The 20,985-nt window shown below is 41.4% G+C and overlaps 1 protein-coding gene across 6 annotated transcripts in view; it reads right to left on the bottom strand.

Annotated features, from left to right (window-relative positions):
- DCUN1D3 (defective in cullin neddylation 1 domain containing 3) overlaps nt 1-20,897 on the bottom strand; it is a 38,193-nt gene extending 17,296 nt beyond the window's left edge. The window contains exons 1-2 of one of the 6 annotated variants that reach the window (XM_057528980.1): nt 20,780-20,884; nt 16,269-16,360 (exon numbers count right to left, since the gene is read on the bottom strand). The gene's annotated coding sequence lies outside the window, so the exon portion shown is untranslated. Of the gene's footprint in view, nt 1-16,268; nt 16,361-20,393; nt 20,600-20,706 lie in introns of those variants that run through there. The other 5 variants (XM_007189975.2, XM_007189976.2, XM_057528979.1 and 2 more) reach the window with 5 other exon arrangements.
- Between the last annotated feature and the right edge of the window lie 88 nt (nt 20,898-20,985).

The following is a 20,985-nucleotide window of genomic DNA, read 5'->3' as shown; positions in this document are numbered from 1 at the left end:
ACCAAGATACAGCTGTCACTCAGATCTCTTCTACTCACAGAGCAAAGAAACAGAAGATCTGATACCATGGTCGAAGATCAACTTACTAGGCCACAATTTCAACCCAATATATCAAGAGACCCCTGAGCTGAACCCTAAGACCAACGATCCCAAACTCAAGCAAACTGTAAAATTCCGTTACAACTGGGTGGACCATGATGATGCTATTTAAAAGAATTTAAAAGATGGTATGACTAATGAGAAAAAGAACCTTTCCAATTGCAATTCTTACAACCTTAAGCCTCCTTCAAGCAAATATGCCACAGAGCACTTACAGCTGCTTTTTTCTATTGTGTATACTTCTGTCACCTTCATGTTCCCAAGGAGGAACCTCCTTCCAGCACTCAGACACCACGTGAAAGGCTGTAAAGCAAAAGCTCTTGGAAGTCTTTTCCTATGCAATAACATGATCAATCTTCTGACTAAAATAGGTTATTTGATCTAAACCACATCCTATGAAACCGAAAGACCAGACCTGACCAGAACTTTGCTACCCTCTTGGTTTCAACGACTATTATTGAAACAATTTCTCTTTGGTTTCAAGTACTGAAGAGCCTATTTAGAAAGCATTCAGGTTTTGAAGACGGTGACAGGAAATGCCCATGTTAGTGTGTCTTTATTGGAAATACATTCCCTGCAGGTTGAAACTTGAGGCCCCAAGGTTTGAGCTTTTTTCTTCAAGTCACTTATTTCACAAATGCGACCTCATATGGCATGAGGCCAAAGGGTACATTAACATGGGTAAAGATAAGCAGATAATCAAATAAAAAATAGAGCTTTATACCTGGTGGCTGGCATCATGGTATTACAGGCTTGGCAAAGTAAGACATCTTATGATTCCAGCCCAGTTCCCACCCACTTCCCACCCATACTGATCTGACAAAATTGCCACCACCTAATGGCCAACTGCAATGCTGTCTATTAAAACTCTGCCCTGGGACTTCCCTGGTGGCGCAGTGGTTAAGAATCCGCCTGCCAATGCAGGGGACATGGGTTCGAGCCCTGGTCCAGGAAGATCCCACATGCTGCTGAGCAACTAAGCCCATGCACCATAACTACTGAGCCTGCGCTCTAGAGCCCGCGAGCCACAACTACTGAGCCCGCGCTCTGCAACAAGAGAAGCCGCTGCAATGAGAAGCCCGTGCACCGCAACAAAGAATAGCCCCCCCACTTGCCGCAGCTAGAGAAAGCCCACGCTCAGCAACGAAGACACAATGCAGCCAAAAATAAATAAATAAATAAATAAATAACACAAAAAAATAAATAAACTCTGCCTTAGCAGGTAGGCCCTATTTTCCAAAAAAACAATATGAGAAAATCCTAAAATAAAGCAGCAATGCCACAAGCTCTTTTTGTCACCACCTCTGAAAATCGGAAGACAGCTTTGGATCCCAAAATAAACTGTACATACGTACACACACTCATACTCAAATTTTGCGCCCCATGATTAAGGGTCCATGCATTGCAACTTCTTTGAACTGCATGAGGGTTTTACCTGCACTGCAACCACATTCATTTCCTTCACTCAAAACCAACTGCAGATACTGCAGCTCCTACAGCTGCCTTTCTGGGAAGGATAGGACATGCTTTGGATGCAGAATGACTGGGTCTGTACAGCCCAGCTCTATTCACTTCCCAGCACATACTTAGTCACCCTGCGCCTCTGTTTTCTCACCTGAAAATTGGGACAAAGGGTCACTGTGAAGAATAAATGGCTCCTTCATATCAGATGCACCTCCTTTAAATGCTGAGATGCATTCCCTGTCCAACCAATCTAAAGTGCCCTCTCCCTCTGATCCAGCACACTATTTTATTTCTTCAGCACATACCACTCTCTGAAATTCTTATTTGTTAACTTATTTATTGTCCGCTCCCCCTACTAGAAGGTAACTGCCACAAGAGCAGGGATTTTATTTTATTCACCACTTTGGCTGTGCACGTAAGCTTTGTCATGTAAGCAAATGTTTTGCTAATTATCTCCTGAATAAATAATAATCACTGATATTCTTCGAGCACTTCTATACAAGGCACTAGTCTCTGCACATTTTAAATGTATTAACTCATGCTTGAATAAATGAGTATGGCATATTCAGCACTGTCCCTAGCACACAGTTCTTAACAGATGATCGCTATTCATACCAGTTCTAATTATATGATGATGTTATCACATACTCAACAGTAAAGGAAGTAGAGCCCTAAGAATGTAGAGTAGAACTTAATTTCGCCACTCAAGAGCTGGTTCCTAAGGTCCAATTCCTCCTGAATGCCTTGCCTCTCAACACCCCACTACCTTCAAAGAGAAAGTAGAAAATTGTCTCATTGTTCCAATTACTCCCTACCTCATCAGTTACCATATGTGATACAAACACAGCTTCTCAGCAGTATAGGCTCCATCTCTCCTCACTCCACAAGCTAATTTTCACCTCAAACACAGCAAAAGCCAAAATCTGAAGCTGAAATTGGGAGATGTTCATCCTATAGTGCCTCTTTTTGACCTGTACCTTAGTCCCTGGGAAAAAATTCACATAATAATGGAAATCACTCCTGCCTCTCCTTTGAGCAAGGTTGAAAGTCCAGACAGTTTATTCAAGCCATAGCCATGCAGCACTCTAGGAAGTTCCAAGGGTTCACCAAGCAGGTGAAGTCAGTGAAAAACCTTCTGCTGCTGGTCGGAACTGCTTCTTCTCTACCGCAATGAACAAAGAAATCACATTTAAGGTGTCTAGAGATGCAAGGGCAAAAGCCAGCAGCTTTTTTGCATACTACATAGTGAACACGAAGAACTCACAGCCAGTTTTACACTTCTTAAGCTATCTTGTTCCACTGTAGTATTTTTTAAAATTCGCTTGATGACAGATTGGCTTTTAAGTCTGAGGGATGAAGCACGTACCTTGTCAAAGAGGATAAGGGATGTGGACCATCGAGGTCCTCCATCTCTTTAGAACCACTGGAAACAACAGACTACGTTTCATGTAACGGCAAGAAAAGGACAAGACCTAAAATCCTAATCAGGGCCTTCAAAGCCAGACACACTTGCCAAGAAAGCAAAGAGCAGATCCCACTTCTGCTGGCTGGCAGGCCAGCCCACACTTTCTGCCTAGCCATGTGAAGCAGTCAGCTCTTTCTCTCCCCACCCCCAGGGCCAGTATGTGGGGTAGCGACACGAGCAACTTTTCTAGGAGAGTATTTTATAAAAATAGAGCTTCCAACCTTAGGTTTAAAACTGAAAGGAAAAATAGCCAGAATTAGAAGTTTGTTTTAACACAATACATTGAAAATTATAAGTTTAAGTGCTGGTAGTTGGGGACAGGGATCACACCACCACATGACTTCTCAGTGAGTCATTAAAAAATAGTACAGGCTTGTTTAACTAACAGTGGACATCCACCAGTAATAGAGTTAAGAAGTCCATGTATCAGACGATGGAAAACTAAACTGACACTCCTTCTGCATTTGTTTCAGCAGTGGCAGGACTGACACAAATGAATTGCAGCAGCAATTTACAAGACAGAAACGCTAATAAACGTTTTTTGAGGCTAGTCGAAGAGGAAACGTTTGAAACCCTGAATTGACTCATTTTTCAGAAGTTAAATCAGTTTAACTGGGAAAAAAAGCCTCTAAACTACAATAAATCACTAACTGAAACATTTCAGGATTCCTAACACCCATTCTTGATTAACATACCTTTGTGTCAAAAGCAAAAGCCAAGTGCCAGCATTTAACAGCAAGTTGCTACCCTTTCAGTTATGAGAATCAGTCTGGTAGAACTAGATGAGAACAACAAAAATTAATCTTCACGGGCTTCCCTGGTGGCCGCAGTGGTTGAGAATCTGCCTGCCAATGCAGGGGACACGGGTTCAAGCCCTGGTCTGGGAAGATGCCACATGCCACGGAGCAACTAGGCCCGTGAGCTACAACTACTGAGCCTGTGCGTCTGGAGCCTGTGCCCCGCAACAAGAGAGGTCGCGACAGTGAAAGGCCCGCGCACCGCGATGAAGAGCGGCCCCCGCTTGCCGCAACTAGAGAAAGCCCTCGCACAGAAATGAAGACCCAACACAGCCAAAAATAAATAAATAAATTTAAAAAAAAATTAATCTTCAGGCCTAGATGGATACTGTCAGGATAATAATAAAGACCTCCCCAAAGGGCTTCTGGGTACCATAAATTATATAACAAATCCACTTCTGCCAGGCAGCCAGTATTAACTCCTATTCACCCAGGGTACTACTCAGTGTCACCAATGGGCTTATCAAAATGAAAGCATAACTATCCACCACTGCTCCAAAAAAGACACAGCATGTTGCTCATTGTACATCAGTTTGCTGACATCACTACTCATTATGAGAAGTCACTTAACAATCTTAAATACAACTTTGATACTTTTTTCTTCCAGGCCGGAAAAAAAAAAAAAAAAGAAAGGAAAATATTTCATTAACTCCTTCCCCAGTAAGTTCTTCTGACTGAATTTTTTTTATTGTCTATGATGACATTCTATTATAATAGACAATTATTTCTACTATGCATTCAAGACTTGAATGCACTGTACATTATTTATTCCTATGGAACATAAACATTCATGGCTCTCAAGCAGATAGAAATGACAAGCACAGAAAAGATGCTACTGTTTTAGTGACTGCACCTTGGATTAAAGTTCCAAGAAGGCAGGAAGTGTATATGGTAGCGTGAAAAGGGCTAACTGGCATCTAATAAACACTTTCTAAATTCAAACCATGTTCTACTCTTTCTCAAAATTAGGGATAATGCTTCTCAAGCCCACTTTTGAAAAATACAGAGTTTAAACTGCCTCTTTCAAAAAAGCATACTACAGTAGAGTCATTTTTTTGTTTAGTATGCATAACATAAGTCTTTCAGTCACTGCAAAATGAGAGCAAGTCTTTCAGTCACTGGAAAATGAGAGCTTGAACTAGACCACTGTCTTTCCAACTTGAACTGCAACCTTCAGTAAAAAACACGTTACATCCTGACCAAATGCACATGTATATACACACACATACTACTCATTAAGCAGTATTTACTCTCACTTCAATGATGAACTCTAATTTATGCTATTTCTTTTTTTTAATTCGGTTTTTAATTGTTGGTTATAATCCACTAATTAGATATGACCCATAGTAAGAAAAGCACAAGATCAAACTTAAAGGTTCCCTCCAATATATTTATTGTGCCAGACACAATGCTAGGCATTTTATAGTCATGACAGCAGTTAATCCCTACAGCTACCCTATGAGGTTTGTACTTTTTTTAACTGAGAAATTTTAAAATATTATATTACTTCATTTAAAATATCAATAATATACACACTGCTATATTTAAAATAGATAACCAACAAGGACCTACTGTATAGCACAGGGAACTCTGTAATAACCTAAATGGGAAAAGAATTAGAAAAAGGATACATGTATATGTATAATCACTTTGCTGTACACCTGAAATTAACACAACATTGTTAATCAACTATACTCCAATATAAAATAAAAACTGGGACTTCCCTGGCGGTCCAGTGGTTAAGACTTCACCTTCCAGTGCAGGGGGTATGGGTTTGATCCCTAGTCAGGGAGCTAAGATCCCACATGCCTCGTGGCCAAAAAACCAAAACATAAAACAGAAGCAATACTGTAACAAATTCAATAAAGACTTTAAAAATGGTCCACATGAAAAAAAAAAAACCTTAAAAAAATTAAATTAAAATATTAAAAAATCAAAATACACACCATGTGTTATCATATGACATATGTATGTATTTTAAGCAAGGTTATCAAAGTATGTATAGTACAAAGAATAAAATATTGAAGACTTAGGGAAAGGGGAAGTCTGTATAGGAAAAAAAATAATAGCCTCTAAAATAAATAAATAAATATCAACAATAAACCATGACATGTTAACATAAACAACATTTTTATGAAAAATAACTGTATTTCCAAAAACTTAATGAGAAGAGTGACACTGTTTTACACTTTTGCAAATGTCCCTAAGGTCTGGCTTAAAAGAAGACAGCTAATTTCCCATATATGCTTCTCCATTCAATCTTCTGTGATATAACATGTCATGCAGCCTCTATAAAACTCATAGGAGAATGAAAGTATAAAGGACAAATGATGTTAGTATTATTAAGAAGAGAATTTGATCTTCCAGATCCTGTGAAAGTGTCTTGGGGATCCTCCTAAAAGAGTCTCTGGGACTGAGGCTGGTACTCTTGATATTCCTATCTTACAGAAGAGGAAATAAGCTCAGAAATAAAGTACCTTACTCAAGTCCCTACACTGTAGCACAGACAGAGAAGCTCAGCCAACATTCCATCAGCTCCCCCAGTTTCCCAGCCTCTTCAGTTAGATGGGGAAATGTATCTATTTCTGGCCAAACAGCTGTAGGCAGAAATGACACAGTCAGCTGTAGACAGATGTGATACTTATTTCCAAGCCCAAGCACAGAGCTGCCATATGACATCCCAGCCATCTCTTCCCTTGCCATGGTGACCAAGACAGTTCAGATGGTACAGCACACGATAGTGGAACCCCTATCAGCTTGGGTCCCTGAGAGACTGTATGGAGCAGAGCACCCTTCAGCCTAAAACCCATGTGGGACATGCAAGCAATAAACTCTCATCAGATTATGCCAAACTTTGTAAATTCTAACTCCCTAATTTTACAGTTCAGCCCCCTGCCACCTTTACTGCAGTATTCTCACAGTTTACCTACTTCTGGGATTGCTCCCTCCAGTGTCTTCCACACTGCCACTGGATTGATCTTTTTAACACACATATAGCCCATGTGAATATACCATGTCCCTAGTCAAAATTATTTAATAGCTCCCCTTCATCTACAAAATAAAATCCAGGGGCTTCCCTGGTGGCGCAGTGGTTGAGAATCTGCCTGCCAATGCAGGGGACACGGGTTCGAGCCCCGGTCTGGGAAGATCCCACATGCCGCGGAGCAACTGGGCCCGTGAGCCACAATTGCTGAGCCTGCGCGTCTGGAGCCTGTGCTCCGCAACAAGAGAGGTCGCGATAGTGAGAGGCCCGCGCACCGCGATGAAGAGTGACCCCCACTTGCCACAACTAGAGAAAGCCCTCGCACAGAAACGAAGACCCAACACAGCCAAAAATAAATAAATAAATAAAATTAAAAAAAAAAAAAAAAAAAGAGAGACTCTTTAAAAAAATTTAAAAAAAATAAAAAAATAAAATCCAAATTTAATAAGGCATACAAGGCTCTTCTGAATTTGGCCTCAATTACTGTCATTCTCCTGCTCTCATTCCACATCCCTCAGGCATACTGAAACATGTGCCATTCCCCAAGATGTCATGGCCTCTCATGCCTCTGTAGTTTTACACATACTGTTACCTGTGCTTGGAATGCTTCCTCTCTCTAGTCTTGGTCTTTTGAGCCCTGGTCAGATTTTACTTCTCACAGGACTCCTCTCCTGACTCCTTCAAGTTGACCTAGACCCTCTTTGTCCCTTCACACCTTCATTTATAGCACTAACATTTTGGGCACAGGTTTCACAACATTTTCTATTTGTTGTTCTATCTGTTTTCATACCATAAGGTCCTTAAGAACAAGGTCCACAAAAGGCACTCAAATTTACTGGAATGAAAAACTGGCAACATATAAACATATTTATTTTTCCTGAAGCACCATGCATCCAATCTTAGAGTTGGCACCTTAAGAAAAATGCAGATTACACATACTTCACTTTGAAGACAGTGATGAGAGAATCAAGTTTGGAGGCCAAGACCTAGAAGACAAGTTTTGAGTTTCAGAAGATCTCTGTGAATGATCCACATTCCATCTGGGAAAGCTGGTTCCTTGCTCATATACGTCTAACTTGAAAACTACATAGTCTGGTTCTTCTTAGAAAATAGTTTGTATCTGTTTGGAAACCTTGAGTACCATTAAAGTGTGTTTTTAAAGGTTCTGTCCTGTTAAGCCTCTATTGTAATCTTTTGCTTAAGCAGCCTGAGTCAAAAGTACTAAATACTGGAGATGTTCAGAACTTGGTGTTGAGTGAGTCAATTTAAGCATTGTATGCAAATAGTAAAGCTTCAAATCAGAAAAAGGAGGAGCTTAGGCCAAACTGCTCAGAGGGAAGGAAAAACTGCTTCCAAATGGGGAAAAGGCTACAGGAAAAGATTTTTACCTGTTGCTTAACTTTTTATTATCTCTTTCTGCTACGCCACAGAATGGTTGTGAACTGGAAACTTAGAAAAGCAAATGCTCTGATAAATTAAGCAATTCCGGTTCTTTGACAGGGAGGTTTAAAGTCAAGAGTTAAAGGAAGTCTTCGAGTACACCTTTTTTTTTGACTTGAAGGTTACCATGAAAGTTCAAGTTTCCAGCATCCTAAAAGGGCTTTACTTTAGAAGTGAAAAGACTCCAGATGAATTAAAAGGTTAGTCTACTATAAGAAAACCAAAGTGGTGCTGGAAACATGTAAGAATGGTCTGAAAAGGTCTTGAACTCTACCACTATGTTTGCACATCTTTCATTCTGACTCAAAATTATATTTATCTTTTTAAATGTATGGTCTTGGGCTTCCCTGGTGGCGCAGTGGTTGAGAATCTGCCTGCCAATGCAGGGGACACCGGTTCGAGCCCTGGTCTGGGAAAATCCCACATGCCGTGGAGCAACTAAGCCCATGTGCCACAACTACTGAGCCTGCGCATCTGGAGCCTGGGCTCCGCAACAAGAGAGGCCGCGATAGTGAGAGGCCCGCGCACCGCGATGAAGAGTGGCTCCCACTTGCCACAACTAGAGAAAGCCCTCGCACAGAAACGAAGACCCAACACAGCCAAAAATAAATAAAGTAATTAATTAATAAAAATAAATAAATAAATAAATAAATAAATAAATGTATGGTCTTGAATGCTTATACTTCTATGGAGATTATACTACCACGGAGATAATTATTTGTATGATTGGGAAAGAATAGTTTTTTACGTGGCTTTCATCTTTAAAAGCCCAACTATTCAGCTGCCCTCAAGAAATCTTAACCAAGACTCATTGATCCCATGGCAATTTCCCAAGAAGAGAAGGTACTAAACAACCTCACTCTCGGTTTGCAAATCCTAGTCTATAGACCAAAGGTAAATGCCACAACCCCTGCATATCCCCTTTCAGAATATCTCCACACTCATCAGCAATTATCTATAAATAATGACTAGCCTCTGCACCAAGGGAAATGGACTCTGTCAGAAACCTGACATCTACCTTGAGTAAGGTGGGTCTTGTGAATTTGTGCAAAGGATGAATGTCATGCATGTCACGAAACAGATTTTAGTAAGAAAAGAGATTTTTAATCCTGCAAAATATAGCCCTGAGTACAGGCTTTTTCCCTTTTCCAATGTGCCAAATAACACAGGTCACTATTTCTTCTCGGGAGAGAAGATAGTATGAATGACAAAACCAAAATTTACAAAGTTTGAGAGTTTCTGGCTTGGAACATTAGATTCCACCTCAATCGGGAAACATCTGAGAGTTTCTCATCATGAAAGCATGTCGAAACTTTGTATTAAATAAATGAAGAAGGAAAAAAAATGGAGAAAAAAAATCTTGGGTTACATCACTGTCACCATTTTGTTCTTTTTTAACCTAACCTTGACTAGATAACACAGAAGGATAACAGACTTGGAACCATCTTTATAGCAATTTTTAAAAACTACAATTTGAAACATTCAACAGTTTATGACAAGCAGCTATATACCAGATGCATGGCCCTTTATGTTGAGGTAACTATAGAACAAAATCACTTGCAGAACAGAGGCTAACAACCAAATGTAGATAATGAAAGATGACAGTGTTAATATACACAGAAAATGTCAAGGGAACACAGGTAATTAAGGCTTAAAAAAAAAAAAAAGAAAGAAAAACTCAAGGAACCATTGACTACATCTGAAAGCAGCTTTCTTGGCTCCTATTATGCAATCAAGATTTCATTTTTATTCTGGGTTTTTGCTTAAAAAGAAAGTACCTCCCACAAGTTTATTTCATTTCTACCACTGCTCATTTTACTTCTCAAGACCCCCAGTACACTGAGTTATGACCAAGACGACAAAAAGTGAAATGAAATTTTAAATAAACCTTGCCTCAGAGTTTATCTTCATTTTAGGGCACACGTCACACTGCACCTTTAAAGTAGCTAACAGCAAGAAGTAACGTATAGATCATTAGGATGCGACAGAGTCTTGGCCTTCCAGAACCTAGAACACGTGCACAGGCATGCGTTCAAGAGACAGGGATGGCCTTTTCTCCCTCCCCAACAGAACAAATCGAACCCCTAACTCCTACAATGGGGAGTTCCAACAGCAAAGAGTGAAAGGAACTAATAAAGATCAATCCAGGTTTCGAGGAAACTCCTAAAAGTGAAAGAGGAAGCAACATTATTCATTTTTTATTATTTAAGAAAAGCCACCACCACTAATGTCTACGATAATTTAAACTCTATACAACCAACTTATGGGCATTTTCACCATGAATGCACAAGTATAACTCTGTCAGTTTGCCTGAGTTAGGCAAGTTTTTAAAGCCACTCAAATCTGGGCCTGTCCTGTCGTGTCCGTCACCACGAAGTCTTCATGGAGGCGCCACATCACTGCACTGGAATTACTGAGTCTCAGAACGTATAAACTTCAGCCACTCCTCCACAACCTTTATGATCTTCCATATCCATTTACATCCCAACTACTGTTCCCCTAAGATTTTTCTTGAATCTTAAAAAAAAATCACATCCACTTTAAATATCACCCTAAGCGACATCATCCATGAAGTCATAGGTCTAATATGCTAGTTATATTTTCATTAATACACATTAAAATATAGAATAAGCAAAAAGTATTCATCCAGCAAAAATCATCTCATGTACCATCAATAGTATAAAAAACACACCCTTGCATGCTCATTTCAGCAGCACATATACTAAGAACGTAACCAAAGCCACACTTTGGGAAACAGTGATTTAGTCCCAAATCCTTTGTCGCAGCTAAGGAAACACTCAAAGAGAGGCTATAACTTGCCCAAGTTCACATAGAACTGGTGGCAGAGTCTAGACTAGAATCTAGTACTTAGTCCAGTGGTGGTCCACTAGAATAGAATCTCCAGATGGGTAAGCTACAAGGAGAATTAGACCTGGCCTTCGGGGACTTCCCCAAGAAGTGAACCTCAAGCAGTTGGTAAGCCCTTTGCCAGTGGATCCGGGTTTTTCATTTTCTCTGAGAAGCAACACATATAACATGATACTTGCCAGCTGACTCTCAAAGATTGTCTGGACCGACTGAAATAAATCTGTTGTTTCCTTCCCAAAGTCTCATGCGGTTTTGCCCAACTCATTGAACCTCAAGGCATACTGCCAATGATAAAAATGTCTCCTGGATCAGTTTCCCATTTTTTGATCCAACAATATTCTAGCCACTGAGCCCCTGTCCCCATTGCTAGATTCATGTATGCTCTATATGGTTTCAGGAGGAAGATTTTCCATCTCTGGGTTTTAGGCCAGCTTTGGAAACAGGCTGGAAGTTTCCATTACAGAGTTACTCCTGTATTTCCCAGATACCTAGAGCAGGTTTTATTTTCGAGTGATAGATAACTTGTGTCTACTGTGTGCCTAGCAATGTTTTATACACTGTCCCATACTTCCCATATAAGAGAAGGTAAAATGATATAGTTCCTGGCCCTTTGGGAGCTGCCAATCCCTGTCAGCTTAGCTATATATGCATGTAGCTAATAATAACTAATGTTATTAAATGTTTATCTATATGCCAGGCAATGTGCCACGTCCTGCAAATGTACTGTCTTACTGACTCCTCACAACTACTTACTGTTATTATCCTCACTTAATACATGAAGGAAACAAGGCTTAGAGATGTTAAGTGGCTCATCCAAGGTCAAGTGGCAAGCCGATGGTAAAGTTCAAATGCAAACCCAGACTCCAGGCCGAAGCTCTTAACCAGTGCACTATGAACACCTGAATCTTTAAAGTCACACTGAAAGGAAACATGATTTCTGTGTATCTGATTTCCTATAAGTGAGCTCCTTTCTTGCATTAGGGAGCTCTAGAGGTAGTGCACCTGTTAAATTCAAGAATACATAACACATTCTAGGAGTGCCATTTCATACTGATTGAGGGAAGAGTTTGCTCCTTGTAATCTGAAGCTATGCAATTTGCACTCTCTTGACACCCCCCCCCCAAAAAACACCACCATCAAATTAACAGTAAATGCATATTGTAACTTATCATCTAAATCAACTTTAGGTAACCTTATTCCTACTTATGGGATGCAAAACTGGAGTATTAATGTGATGTAATAAAAAATATATTTGGTCTTTGTCCCCAGTTCCTACCAGAGCTCTTAAAACCCTTGGAATTTCCTTACTGATAGGCTCCTTTGTTTTTCATAAGGATCAGGGTTTGGACCACATCTGAGTTTATGCTAAGAGGTGACTCAGGGTGGGCCCTTTTGATAGTTTTAAGAGAGATGCTGGCCACACTAGAAAGACCAGGCACATGATTGGAACTTTCAGTCCCACCTCCAGCCCATAAGGAAGGGAAGGGTGGTTGAAGTTTCATCACCAAAGGCCAATGCTTTAATCAATTTTGCCTACACAAAGGAACCTCAACAGAAATTGAAACAAGGCTAGGGGCGCTTCAGGGTTGGTGAACACATTGATGTGCTGGGAGGCTGGCATGCTCAGAGGGGACACGGAAGCCCTGTGCCCCCAATTCAAATCTTGCCCTATACATCTCTTCCATTTGGCTGTTCCTGAGTTATAGCCTTTATAATGAAACTGTATTCATAAATATCATGTTTTATCAGCTCTATGAGTCATATGTTCTAGCAAATTATCAAACCTGGGGGAGGGTGGTCGTGGGAAATTTGTACTCTGCCAGGCAGAAGTGCAGGTAGGTAACTTGAGACAACCTGATACTTGGGGCTGGCACCTGAAGTGGGGCAATCTTGTGAGACTGAGTCATTAGCCTATGGGGTCTGCACAAACTCCAGGCAGTTTGCGTCAGAAGTGAATTGTTGGACACTCAGTGATGTCAGAGAATTGTTGCAGGAATGACATAATTAACCTCAGAAAAAAGAGGTCCACATTACAAGCAACTTAACCGATGCTTAGAAGCCACCTCCCTACTTGATCTAATCATTAAATCTATAGCTGTCACCAATTCAGAGTAGTGTTTGCTGTTTTCAGCACTAGAAGGAAATTTGGCCTTCTGTCAGATCCACGAGTACCTGGTAGAATAAAATTTCTTTTAAATGACTAAACAATTAATTTGATCTGCTAAAGAGACCAGGGAATGTTGTAGAAATATGGAGTCAAAATGTATTTTCTTTAATTAATCATTTTAGTTGTGATTTATTTCCCATTTATTATAGTCCCCATAAGAGAATCATGAATTGCCTCAATAGTTTACATGTAACTGTTCCCTTTGGATAACAGACATTGTTAAATGACAATCACCACCAACTAGTATTATGTACTTTAACTCAAACTCTAACAGACCCAGGGACATTACATTCCCTCTTGTTTACCAACTTCTTATTTGTCAAAAGCAAAAGTCAAAAGAGAGATCTCAAAAAAGTTAGGTCAGTACTCCATAAGCAGTCAATCATGACCAACTAGTCAATCTTGAAGATCAATCTGGTCAAACTGGATACTGCATCCCTGCACTCAACCCTCCCCATCAGGAATACACTTTCCAGTCAGGGGAGAGAGTACTGTGGTCAGGGTCCTGGTCAGGGCCAATGGATTACTCAACTCCATAGGTCCCCATCCCCCTCCTTGTGAATGGTGTTCCCTGGCACTGGGCAATCTTGTGGGCCTGCTCCTTCCTGACCCACTCTTCCCCCATCAAGTGCCATTGTTAGCAATTTCCACCCTTCCCCAGCTGGACCATCAATGGGCATTTCTCTTCACCCTGTACACACAGCCCACAATATCACCACCACCACCCTGCCTCCCAAAGGCCGGCTCCCTTACACGTTCTCCTCCCCACAACGGAACCCACCTATCTAAATGTCTCTAGAAAGGTCTTTAGACTTTTCTCTTTCATAAAATGTTAGTAAACCCCCAAGCAAAATTCTCCTACCATAGACATCAGCTATAACCAACTGTTCTGAGTAAATGACTAGACAAGTGACTAGTTATTTCAAAGAAAAATTTACTAGGAGAAAAAGAACCACAGAAACATTCTTTAAAATGAACACAGAACATTCACTACACATCACTCCTCACTTTTGAATTACACTCACTTAGAATAAAGAAAATATCACCACAACTGGGGAAAATGCCTCCTTTGAGGACCTGGAACTTCTAGCATGTCCACAATCCTGCCACCTAGAACCCATGCTGCTAGGGTCCCAGCACCCTCACTGCCGTGGTATTCCTCACCTTCCCTTTCTACTTAAAGAGGAGCCACTAGGTAGTCATTAAGTAGATATAAAGTAAATGTTTAATTGAAAACAAATTTGCTTCACAGATTTTTTAGAAAAAAGAATATGGTGATTGTAGGTATTTCCACAGAGCCATTCTAAAGCTGTTCTGTCAGTGGGTATACCTGGATTTTCCTTTTCAGATTCCAGGGCAGGTCACTGGAAATGGGAATATTCAGGTCAGCATTTTGCACAGGCATTCTGGACAGCATGCCACTAGCTTATCTTAAGAACTTAGAGTGATAAAGCCTCCACTTCTGTTTGAAAGTACTATCATCACTTTCAGAAATATTCTGAGGAGAAAAGGCCAGCTACTTACTAGTACCATTACCATCAATAACTTCACATATGTTTCAAAACTGGTTATAAGGATTTTTCTCTGAAAGAACAGTAGTGTGTGACAAAACGTTTGAGTAAAGAGCCAGTAATATAAAAGACCAAACACCAAGGATTCAATTAAGCTCAAACTCTACTGAGTGCCTACAATGACATATTTGCGGCAATGTAAATAAGAAAACAAAATTAGTGCAGAGAAAGTCCTATTCTAGTCCTGTAGCTGCCAGTACCTTGCTCTGTAACTTTAAGCAAGTTTACTAACCTTTCTAGATTTCCATTTACCTACTGCTTTTTGATCTGTTTTCAGCCTCAAAACATTCTGATTGACTGAAATCTTACGGGGAAACCCAACAGAACAGAATATCAAGGTACCTTCTGCAGAGTGAAGCATGGTTGGGGGGGGGGGGCAGTGAAGTGGAAGGAAGACAGCGAGATGAGGGGGCATACTCCAGAAGTGACCCCTGAGAGGGCTCCGCATAGCCCAGTTTGAAAAACTATCATGCCAGATATTCTAAGGTTCTTTGAGGGTCTTCTTCCTGCTTCTTCCTTAACTGGAGAAAGAATTAAATGCATTCAATATAGTAAATGCTATGACTTGAGTCTTGTTCAGAATCAAAATTACAGGTCACACACCAACCCACTTTAGGCAAACACTGCAGAATCCAAACGCTTCATCAACCAACAAGAGCTAAAAGCTATAACCAAACCCTGCGGTCTTGATATGGTGGAAGCAATCTACTACTAAAATAAGGAAAGCAAGTTTTTCCAACACACTGTCTCCTAGACTGACCAGCAGAGATTAGGGCAAAAATGAGAAGTCCCACACTATGCAGTGATGCTACCCAAGATCCTTGATCAGTCATCATATATCTGGTCTGGATCTCCAGGCCTCAGTGACAGAATTATTTCCAGTCCCCAGGTCCTGAGGCTGAGCCCTCCAGCAGAGCAGGGAGAACAGGAACATGGATTATGCTTCCCAGCACTATGCAACCTAAGCTTCCACGATGCAATTCAGCCTGAAACCCACCAACACAGTACGGGTCAAAGGACACTCCTGAGCAAGGACAAGCCATCGGGAAGTCAGGAGTCGTCAACATGATGCCTACTTTTTCGTGTAATCAGGTTGGTATCAGGGCGCTGGCCATAGATGGCTTACTTTGCTACAAGGGCTAATTACCACCTCAAGATTCCTTTACTGAGCTTCCCTATTCTGATGTATGGTATTTAAATAGTTTCATTTGCACACATCTTAAAGAAGAGGATTTGGCATTTCCCCCCTCCCATTTTCTCCTTTCTACATATCACAACTTCAAAGAATTAGAGTTTGAGCCACTTCCACTAAATTAATATGTTAAGTTCTTATTTGTAATCATTCACTAATCATTCACCTACAAAAACAGATACAAGAACTAGTAAAACTAGATTTTAATTGAAAGACACTAACTCAATAAAACACCCTGGTCCATTGTGCAGAGAGCTTCAGAACACTGTTCCAACATTTAGGGAGAATTGATCCTGGTTCACTGGTATCAACATCTGTAAATAGACACAAAGAGGTAACTGTAAGTTATCAAGAGCTGGGGAAATAGGAGTCACCACATAATTACCATTGTTTCAATCTCAGTTATCACATCTTCATCTTAAAACAACTGGCGGCCAGTGTACAATTAACTGTCCTTACTGCAAAGATATCAAAACAGTAGCAAAATCAGACTAATTTTAAGTCATCTAATGCAATGCATAACACTCACAACTCCAAAAGTAAGTGGCATCAACTCTTCTTTCAGAAGAGTTTGTCCAAAAGCCCTGGGAGTTTAAGAAACAAATCCACTAGTACCCTAGATTAAAAGGCCAGTTTAGGGGACTTCCCTGGTGGCGCAGTGGTTAAGATGCTGCGCTCCCAATGCAGGGGGCCCAGGTTCAATTCCCTGATCAGGGAACTAGATCTCACATGCGTGCGACAACTAAGAGCTCGCATGCTGCAACGAAGGAGCCCGCATGCCACCTGGTGCAACCAAATAAATAGATGAATATTTTTTTAATTAAATAAATAAATAAAAGGCCAGTTCAGCTCTGAGAATCTAAATTCATTTAGATTTGCGGATTCTTTCCCCAAACACAATTAGTGGCCAACGTAGGAGTCGATGGCTTCTCCCTGTATTCAAGTCCCCTTCTGCCCATCCGCCCCCTTTCACAAATTAGAAAAGAGCCACCAGTCTCCAAACTGGCTGATGAAATTTCAGCCTACAGGATACTTTCATACGCGAGTTATAGTAACTATTAAAATGAAGATGAACAGTGGATAGCTTAATAACAGCATTTAAAATCCAGCATTAGGATACAGAGGCCAAAATTCTTCAACCTAGGCCAAAACCATATATATGTTATATATATATTTTTTCAATTCTCAGTTTCTTAGAGTTACTCTGCATTATAAAGGGTGGAGTCTATTGTTTGCCTGGTCCTAGCTGTTCACTTGCTTGCTAACTAAAAGACTTCCTATTTGCATTCAAGTTGGGATTCAGTAAGTCAGTACAGGCTCAACTCCATCCCCTTCATTACCCCAGGACTGCCCAGGAAACTACTCAAGTTATTTTTGATAATCCATCTACCCATGCTAGTAAATTACTAGAACCTAAAATAGGTGACAAGTCCAAAATTTCTGATTCATTTTTCCCAAACACTAAAAGGTTTTACTTAGCATTTCTGATACTAACTTTACTACAAATAGCCTCAGCAATATTTAAGTCTCTCAACTGCCTGGCTCAAAGGGCCAATTCACTCAAAGAACACACTAGTCACTGTTGTGGTGTTCAAAAGAAGAAAACAGCATATTCTTTCTGTTGGCCCACTGTGTCATGGCTCAAGAGGGCCAAGTCAAAAAGGAGTCCCGATTGGGCCTCTCAAGTGGACAATCTGGTCAAGGTGAGGCTGAAAAGCAGCTGACTACTGGAGATGAATGGCCCCAACAGAAGGCAAAAGTAGGCTACATCACTTGGTTACATGCCAGCCCAAAGATGTCGACAGAGTGGGATTATGCCCACAATGGTCATTTATCTAATGTAATCCACTGAGTGTGGATTACATTGGATAAATGTAAACTTTTAGCACCAACCTACACCTCAGCTGAGTGTTGTTAGTCATCAGGTGGATCAGACAAGAGTGGAAATATTGCAACATAAAACCCACCTCCCTACAAAAAATAACTTCAAACTTAGATCCTAATGGTCATCTTTGTAGACCAACAGGGGCATATTATTATCACTTGCCCAACCTTCAGCCCTAAATTCACAGCTGGAAGCAAAGGAGGATTCATATACTAGAACACATTTGGGGTACTCATTATGCAATTTTTAAAAGTGTATAAGGCAAAATCCTGTAAGGAAAAAGGCAATCTCTCAGTTGAACATCCCACTGAATTCTTAACACATGGCTTGAGATTCATCTGCCAGAAAAGACCCAGATGACCATTGCCTCCTCCTCTCCCACTCTCAGCAGGGTGACTTTTTTTTCCTATAACAGTCCAAGAGTACCCTCAAAGTAGCGTGTGGTGAGACTCTAGGAAAGGCAACAGAATTAAAAAGGAACATGATTTTCTATTTCCTTCTCCTTCTTCCTCTTATTTTGCCTACCTATTCTGAGCCTGGCCTCTACCTCTCTGACCTAGACTCTTCTCACTCTCCTCTTTGCTCACTAGACTCTGCTATTACTGCCTCCCTTACTCCCCAACCTCCTCCACCTCCCCTTTCTCCCTACTCCCTGGAACTTGCCAAACTCACTCTAGCCCAGTTTCTGCACTAGCTAGTCCCTAAACCTGGAAGGCTCCTCCCATATCTTTGCCTGGCTGGCTCCTTTTTATTTAAAGCTCAGCTTACGTGTCACCTCCTCAGAAAGGTCTAGACTGTATCCCAGTCAGACACTTTCTATCACAACACTCTTATTTTCTTCAGCACTTATCAAAGTCCGATTTGCTTATTTATCTGTCCCCACCCCACACTCCGAGGTAAGCTCCATGAGAGCGTGGACCTTACTGCTATGTTCACCTCTGTATGCCCACTGACCGAAATACTGGCTAGCAATTAGTAGCCGGTCAATAAATGTTTGTTAAATGAATGAATGAATTTTGGACTTTTTATTCAATGATTCCAAATCAGTTAAGGTGAGAACAGTAGTCATTTTTTTCTTTTGTTGCATTTCTGTGAAACATCTAAACATGCTGTTACTTGTACAATCAAAGCATTAAATATTCTGTTTTATCAGGCTTGAAAGCCCTGATGAGTAGGATGGAACCCGTTGTGATAATTCTTCTAGCAATATGCACATAAACTCAGTTACAGAGGAACAGGATTTACGGACACTTTCTATTCAAAGGATCCCTAAAATTTGGGCACCGTCTCTTAAAGTTCTTTAGAAAACACAGTGCCAGACTCAACAGAGGATTTCCAAAGAAAATATCAACACCAAACTAGGAATCATTACACTTCACTCTGAAATCCCTACAACAGGCTAAAGTAGCACTACTTTTTTTTATTTCCTTAAACCAACAGAACATCAACAAAGAGACCTTCTTTTCCAATCATTCTTTGCTTTCTTCAAATAATTTTTTTTTCTCAAATAATTTTTTCACAGCCGTTACTGGTTTGTATTCTTCCTTAAAACAAAACTAAGCAAATCACATTGTCTCATTTAAGACCACCTATACACAAAGAATAAGCTTAATAAATAAGATGGGAATCAGCACAAGCCAAATGTGTCACTGAAGACTTGTGTGCCAGACACGCAAATGGAGAAAAAGATAAAAGAGCTATTGTCCAGTTGGAGAAACAAAAAAGTAATACGGGGTTTTCTGTTCTCCAAAGTGCATCATGAAGTGTGGGTGGAGAGAAACACAGAAATCCAGAATTAGCCTAACATCAAATCACTTTGGAAAGAGTTGACAACATTTAAATTCCTCACACACAAAGTATTTAGAGCAAGAGACCTTGATTCCTAGGCTATGATGCCATTTAGGAATCCTTGCAAGGGCTTTGGAATTCCAGTATTCATAGGAGAAAACGCTCATCTTAATCGGGAGCGACCAGGCATTGAGAGGTACTCCCAAAGACACACAGCTTGTAACTGAAGTATTACGAAGCTTGCAGTTAAGATCTGGGATGGAGGTGGAACACCAAATTCAAAAGAGGTAACCAAGATACCAAGTGCAATAAAGAAAAAACAAACAAACAACAACAACAACAAAACCCACCACGATTACCACCTAGCCACGCAGAACTAAAGTGGAAAGGAGGGGTATGCAAGGGAGAGGATGGGGGGTGAGGGGGTAACGGAAAAACACAATACATTTGTCACCCTGTCCCACTTCCTATACAGGATACAGGCAAAGCTTCCAGCCCCATTACCTCAGGCACAGATGGTTATCGTTTATAGCAAAGGTGCATAGGAAGGCCTCCAGGTCTGAGCCCCTTAATTCCAGGGCTGTTAATGATTAAAGAGAAAGATGGGGGTGGGGAGGGAAATGAGGGCGGAGGGAGCTGGAGATTCACCCACCACCTCTCGCTTGGGCTCCTACCTCACGGCGCTTACAAGGGGCAGAGGACCAGAGTCTGCACTCCCTTCAGGGCAGCTCCGGCTCCCAGAACCCCAGGCCCTGGGTTGAGGGGTGCTGGCGGTAGGGAGGCAGGGACAGTAGGTAAGTTTTCTGAGCCCTGCGGCTGACACGCCACAGGCTCCCCTCACAGCCTCCTCTTCCAGCGGGACCAGTCCAGACAAGGCGCCGATTTCCACTCCTCCCCTTCCACCCCCCCTTTCTCGAAGGTACCCAACCCCCGCCCCTTCATCTCCCAATGCCTCCCCTTTTCCTCAAACCCCCCCCTCAAACTCACAGCTGCTCCAGAGGTTTCTCCAGTCAAACCCTTTCTGGAAACGACGGCGGCCCGGCGGGTCCAAAACACCTACCATCCCCGCTCGCGTTTCCAGGCTCCCTGCCGCTGCCGCCGCCGCCGCCGCCGCCGCCGCCGCCGCTGCCGCCGCCCCCGCCGCCGCCGCCGCCGCCTCCTCTTCCACCACTGCCGCCGCCTCCTCTTCATCTGCGGCCCACCGGCGGGGGCCGCCCCGAAGCCCCGCCCTCTCCATCGCCTCCTGCATCATCACTTCCGGTAACC

The sequence above is a fragment of the Balaenoptera acutorostrata genome, chromosome 15 (assembly GCF_949987535.1).
Source record: "Balaenoptera acutorostrata chromosome 15, mBalAcu1.1, whole genome shotgun sequence".
Lineage (NCBI taxonomy): Eukaryota > Metazoa > Chordata > Mammalia > Artiodactyla > Balaenopteridae > Balaenoptera > Balaenoptera acutorostrata.
The sequence above is the reverse complement of the archived record's forward strand: the minus strand, read 5'-3'. Positions and strand labels throughout refer to the sequence as shown.